The following is a 5,730-nucleotide window of genomic DNA, read 5'->3' as shown; positions in this document are numbered from 1 at the left end:
AAAGTCATCTAGAATTTATCGGAAAACTAGATCTTCGATCACAACACAAATATTGGCGGTGAATGTTACAACTAATGCAAAACGTAAGCTATAATTCTCAAAGAAGAAATGTTTATTGATTTTGGAATCCTCTAACCATTACAATGGAAACCTTTATCAAAGGGGATTTCTAAATTGGCAAGTTTGCCATTTTTTTGTAATTACAAGCGATAATGGGTAACTGAAATTAATACATTAAATAAGAACTTAAATTACGTAAGACAGTTAGAAAAAAAAAACATCAAGTTACTTTTGAAAAGGTTAAGATTATGAAAGTTGGGGGAGAAGTCTAAGCCATTTCTATATTGTTTCCCATATTAACTTGATCTGATCGATATTAAAGTATGCTAACTCTTGGATCAACTCCTCATCAAGAACACCCAAACTGTATATTAACGTAATGTTCACACATTATAACACAACTACCCAAGTCTTTTTAGAAACTTGTAAGAATGTAATGACTTCGTAGGGTACCAATTAAAACCATTTTTACAAATGGGGTTGTCGCCCATGAGAATGACAATATCTTCATGACATTTTTAGTGTTAAAGGAACTTCCTGATTCTCGAAGAATGAGAGGCAAAGGTTGATTGAGAGAAAAAAATATATATTTTTCTTATTTAGAGGAAAAGGAAATAATTAATTGTTAAATGAAAATTGTAAAAGAATTTTCATAATGAAAAATCATAAGTCATTAAGATATATTTCAATCCCATGCGTAACCACCATTTGTAAAAATGTTATAAAATGATACTTAAAAGTTAAAACTAATCACACTCTTCCAAATTACCGACTACTAAAAGAAGTTCCAAGTTTCCAACTTCTTCTCATGATACTTATTTCACGGAAACATTCAATGTGATAATTCGACACTAACTGCTTCCGGTTCACACTCTACATTGTTGCTTTTGAGTATTCGACTTCATTACGTTAATTTTCACGTATATATAAGGTCCACCTATGTACGATGTTCATTCGGTAGCTGTAAATCAAAGATGGATAGGTTAGTTTCTCCAAAACTCCTAGTCTTGGTGTTTATCTTTCTATTGATCATACTTTATCATCATAATGCCAATGCTGTTCTTTCAGGTAACAAAATCTTTGATCCATTTGTGAATCATTTAATTTGTTAATAATCTTAACTATATATGTTTTGGTGTAATTAGATAATGATTTTGAGAGTAGTCAAAGATCAAGGAAACTGATTCAGGTTGGCAACAGAAACCCGTGGTTCCAAAGAGTCAAAGAATATTAAGAACGGTTACACCAACTCCTCCATCACCACGGCCCGCCCCAGGATAATCCCCGGGGTATTAGCTCCACCACCATGATACGTGCCGAACACATCAGGAATAAAACACATATTTTATACATAAATAGTGTTTTATATATGATGTTACTTGTTTTAAAATGACTGATTATAAAGTCAAGTGTTTTAATAAAAAATTATATAACTAGTTGTGTTTTTTAATATGAATCCTTGAAGAGAACTGAACCAAAGAAAAATTACTACAAAAAAGTAACTCGATAGTCGATACATTCAATCTACTTTTACTAATGTTTCATAACAAAACTCTCGGCTCATATACAGACCGATAAAATAATACAAGTTTACACTCATAATACTTGTACTTGCTCCATCAAAATTGGTTTTTTGAGACTACTTCATCAAGCTCAAATGCTCCACCGATGAATCTAGACCTCAAAAAATGTACTTCGTAGCAATATCATACAGTAGTCGAATCTGGTTCTATTGTTGACCGCAGTCCTTTGCGCATCATCATCTGAGCATAGAATTCTGCGTGTTCCTATTTCACAAGACAAAAAGCGACTTATAAGACACTGGTTTAGTCATTATTTTTATATACTTTTTGTAATCATACTAAACGCGTTATTATTGACTACCCAAACAGCCCATTTTACCACCTCTTGTAAGGGTACATGTATCCTTTTCCATGTATATATAGTTACAGGTAATACAAAACATACCTTGACTGTAACTAGAACAACTGCAAGACCGTTTTCTCGTGATAAAGCGAAGAGTTTTTTAGCATCATCCGGTGTAACAGCTGGAACAGCCTGAGGCAATGCTTTTACAACTACATACACAAATGTAAAAATTTAATTACTAGTCACAAAAGTTTAAGGAGTCCCTAAAACATACTGTTTTAATCATGTGACTGTTCCGCTGTTTATTTTATTTTTCTAGCATGGTAATTAACTAGTAATCTAGCAGCATAACTTTTCTTACATAATTCATAATCCAACATGCTATAATGTCAACAAACTTTAATAAACTAGAAGGAAAGTAACAAAAATTAGAATTTGATGCATATAATCTTGTAGGGGAAAGTGAATACGGTGCTGTCATGCGTGTAAGCTTAGACGCAAAACTCATCAAAACTACGTAGTTTTGATTAAAAATAGTCAAAATTTAATTTTTTACCCTAATCCCTACCATCTATCATCTATTTCTTAACAGCCTGTGATCTCCATCCCACCCACCGTCTCCCAAGGCTTTAATATGAGAGTTCTTCAAGTTTTTTTTTTTGTTTTAGTACCTAATTGATGGGTAGCACTCAATCAATTTTAAAATTGATTTGTATCCATCCTTAATGATTTCATCATATACTTCCAAACTGAATATGCATTCAATCAAAAATCATATTGTTCATTCCCTAAGTTGATCATAAATTCCCCACTTTATGTTTTATTAATATTTTAATTTAATGATAATAATGAGTTATACAACAACTGAATATTTATATTCTTACTTTTGTGGATAGTGGATACAGAACACTAAGTAAACATATTTCAAACAAGTCAACGGATGATATTGATAGAAAAGAGTATTCGGTCTAAAATATACTTTTGATTTAAGGATTGTGTTAATTGCAGATCTAAGCCTTGGGAGACGGTGGGTGGGAGGGAGATCAGACCATTGAGAAATAGATGATAGATGGTAGGAATTAGGGTAAAAACTAAAAAGTAAATTTTGACTATTTTTAATCAAAACTACGTAGTTTTGATGAGTTTTGCGTCTAAGCTTACACGCATGACAGCACCGTATTCACTTTCCCCAATCTTGTATCATAATTACCTAACTTCTCGGTATGACGCTCATCATCGATCAAAAGCACCTTGTAACTATCACCACTACCGGTGTTCTCTCACCCGACCAATATCTCCACCTACAACAAGATAAATATCATCAACATTTGAACATACATTTTCATATCATAACATGCCAAATTTGACACAGAACAATAAATTTACTCTCATTCTTAAAAGGATATAAGTCTATCAAAGTATTTAAGTTTATTATAAGTTTCTTTCTTTCTAGAGTTACACATAGGCCTGTAAACGAACCGAACGTTCGGTAAACTGTTCAAGTTCGTTTATGTTCGTTTATTTAATAAACAAACGAACATGAACAAAAGTTGTGTGTTCGTTTAATTCAACGAACGAACACAAACATATGTTCCGTTCGTTCATTTATGTTCATGAACGTTCATTTATGTTCGTTTATGTAATAATAGAAAATAATTAAATATTATATGGATGAGTCATCTACTTAAAGGTTTTATATCTGTTAATTTGTGTTCATTTAAGTGTTTTCATTTATGTTCGTTTATGTTTGTTTGTGTTCATTTACATTTGTTCATATATGTTCATTTATATCCGTTTATCTTTGTTCAGATATGTTCATTTAGATTCTAAACAAACAAACATAAAAGGACACAAATGCTCATTTTTTATATAAACGGACATGAACATAAATATTTGTTCGATTAAGGGTTCGTGTTCGTTTTAAAGTTAAATGAACGAACACGATTCGTTTACAGGCTTTCATTATTCACATTGATGAATACATCGGTCTTAATCTCTAGGCCCTGCCTTTTATTTGTGTTCGTTTGTGTTCGTGAACATACTCATTTCCTTAATGAATGAACACAAACATAAAATCTCGTTCGGTAAGTGTTCATGAACCGTTCATGAACACATAATTTCCTTAACAAACGAACATGAACAAGGCCTTGTTCGTGTTCGGTTCGTTTATGGGCCCTAGTTGCACATGGTATTACCTTAATTGTATACCTAACTTTGAAACTAATTAATGGTGTAAGGTTCTTAATGGAGCTCTAATTAGGGGTGTAAATGAGCTGAGCCACTTACGAGCTACTCGATATCGGATCGATAAAAAAGCACGAAACAAGCTAAGCCCAAGCCTCAAATAAGGCTCATTTAGTTATTGAGCCCGAACTCAAGCCTTGTATGAGTATACCGTTTAGTGTATTTTTAAGTTTCAACTCTTTTTGACTTCTATATACTAACTTCACACCACACAAACGAGCCCGAGCAGAGCTTTGGCTCGTTTAAGCACTGCACACGAACTCAAGCCGAGCTTCGCTTATAAGGTCTTTCTCAAAATATATAAAAATAACTAAAACTGTGTATAAAATAGTTATAATTAATAAATAATAAACTAGCCAAGCCGGAACTTGAGAAAACGGCTCGTTTACACCCCTTCATGACTTTACAATAGTTTATTATACCAAACAAACATATAACTTTACAGACACCCAAATGAATTTAATTTTGAACATCTTGGGTTAGACCTAAAACCTCAATTAACAATAAAATCAAAAATTAGAATGCTAAACTGAAAGAATTAAACCTTGTTGAACTTGGGTAGCAGGGTCAAACTGAGATTGATCAAAAGAAGGTCTTTCCAACACACCAGCACCTCCCTTTGAAGACCCAAATCTAGCTTTCAAAGACCCATTTGAATTTGAAATCAAAGCTGGAGATGAGTGTACAAGATACAATACAAGATTTTGGAGTTTGTGAGTGATGGATGATGGTTGTAAGAGGCAGAGATGAAGGTGCATTCACTACTGCCATTGGTTTGGTAATGGTTGGTCAGATAACAGCAAATAATTGTTTGGTTGGAAGATAGATGTGAAGGAGTGTGTAAAGTAATGGTCTTGGATTGTGTTGTGCTGTGTTACTTGTGTACTTGTGTTGTGGTGGTTACCTTTTACACATGCTTTTTAAAATAATTGCGGCTATCATTATAAACACATAAAGCCCTTCGCATCACATATATTTTTGAGGCCACCTCTTTTTCTGTGTTTAATAGTTAGTTTTATTTTCTTGATTGTTTTAAAGGATTTTATATTATTTGATGAAAATTGTTCAGATTCGGATTGGGTATTGCTAATCTCGGTATCATATTCGATTGTAAAATCGTGTTTCATAACTAGCCCAATATTTACTGGATATCAAGTATACCCGTTACTTTGTTAGAAAAAAACTTTTTTTTAAGATTTTTAACTGCATTTTCTACCATTATAATCATTATTTACTTTATATTTATACATCAAGTATTACAACTTAAAATACAATACTACATAAATATATATATATGTTTCTATAAAGAAATAAATAATAGCATTAAAACTGTTATATAAGTTTTTTATATATAGTTAATAATATCCGTTCAAAAAAAAAGATACTCCCTCCGTTCCATTAAAAGTGTCCACGTTTTCTTTTTTATTTGTCCTATTACAAATGTCCACTTTCAAAATATATTAGTCAATTTCCAAGTTTACCCTTAAACACACACAAATAATATTAATAAACAATATTGATGGACCTAATTTTCAAGGGCATTATTGTCATTTGGTA

At 32.1% G+C, this 5,730-nt stretch overlaps 1 pseudogene across 1 annotated transcript; it reads right to left on the bottom strand.

The window, feature by feature from the left end:
- Positions 1 to 1,766: 1,766 nt before the first annotated feature.
- Positions 1,767 to 4,975, bottom strand: LOC143539916 (ATP-dependent Clp protease adapter protein CLPS2, chloroplastic-like; annotated as a pseudogene). Its single transcript, XR_013136510.1, has 4 exons — positions 4,718 to 4,975; positions 3,140 to 3,230; positions 2,029 to 2,138; positions 1,767 to 1,847 (listed from the first exon to the last, which is right to left on the bottom strand). The product of XR_013136510.1 is annotated as an ATP-dependent Clp protease adapter protein CLPS2, chloroplastic-like (transcript).
- Positions 4,976 to 5,730: the final 755 nt, after the last annotated feature.

This window comes from Bidens hawaiensis, unplaced genomic scaffold (genome assembly GCF_021521415.1).
Source record: "Bidens hawaiensis isolate Kalapana, Puna unplaced genomic scaffold, B.hawaiensis_p1.1 tig00000820_1, whole genome shotgun sequence".
NCBI classification, from domain to species: domain Eukaryota; kingdom Viridiplantae; phylum Streptophyta; class Magnoliopsida; order Asterales; family Asteraceae; genus Bidens; species Bidens hawaiensis.
The sequence above is the reverse complement of the archived record's forward strand: the minus strand, read 5'-3'. Positions and strand labels throughout refer to the sequence as shown.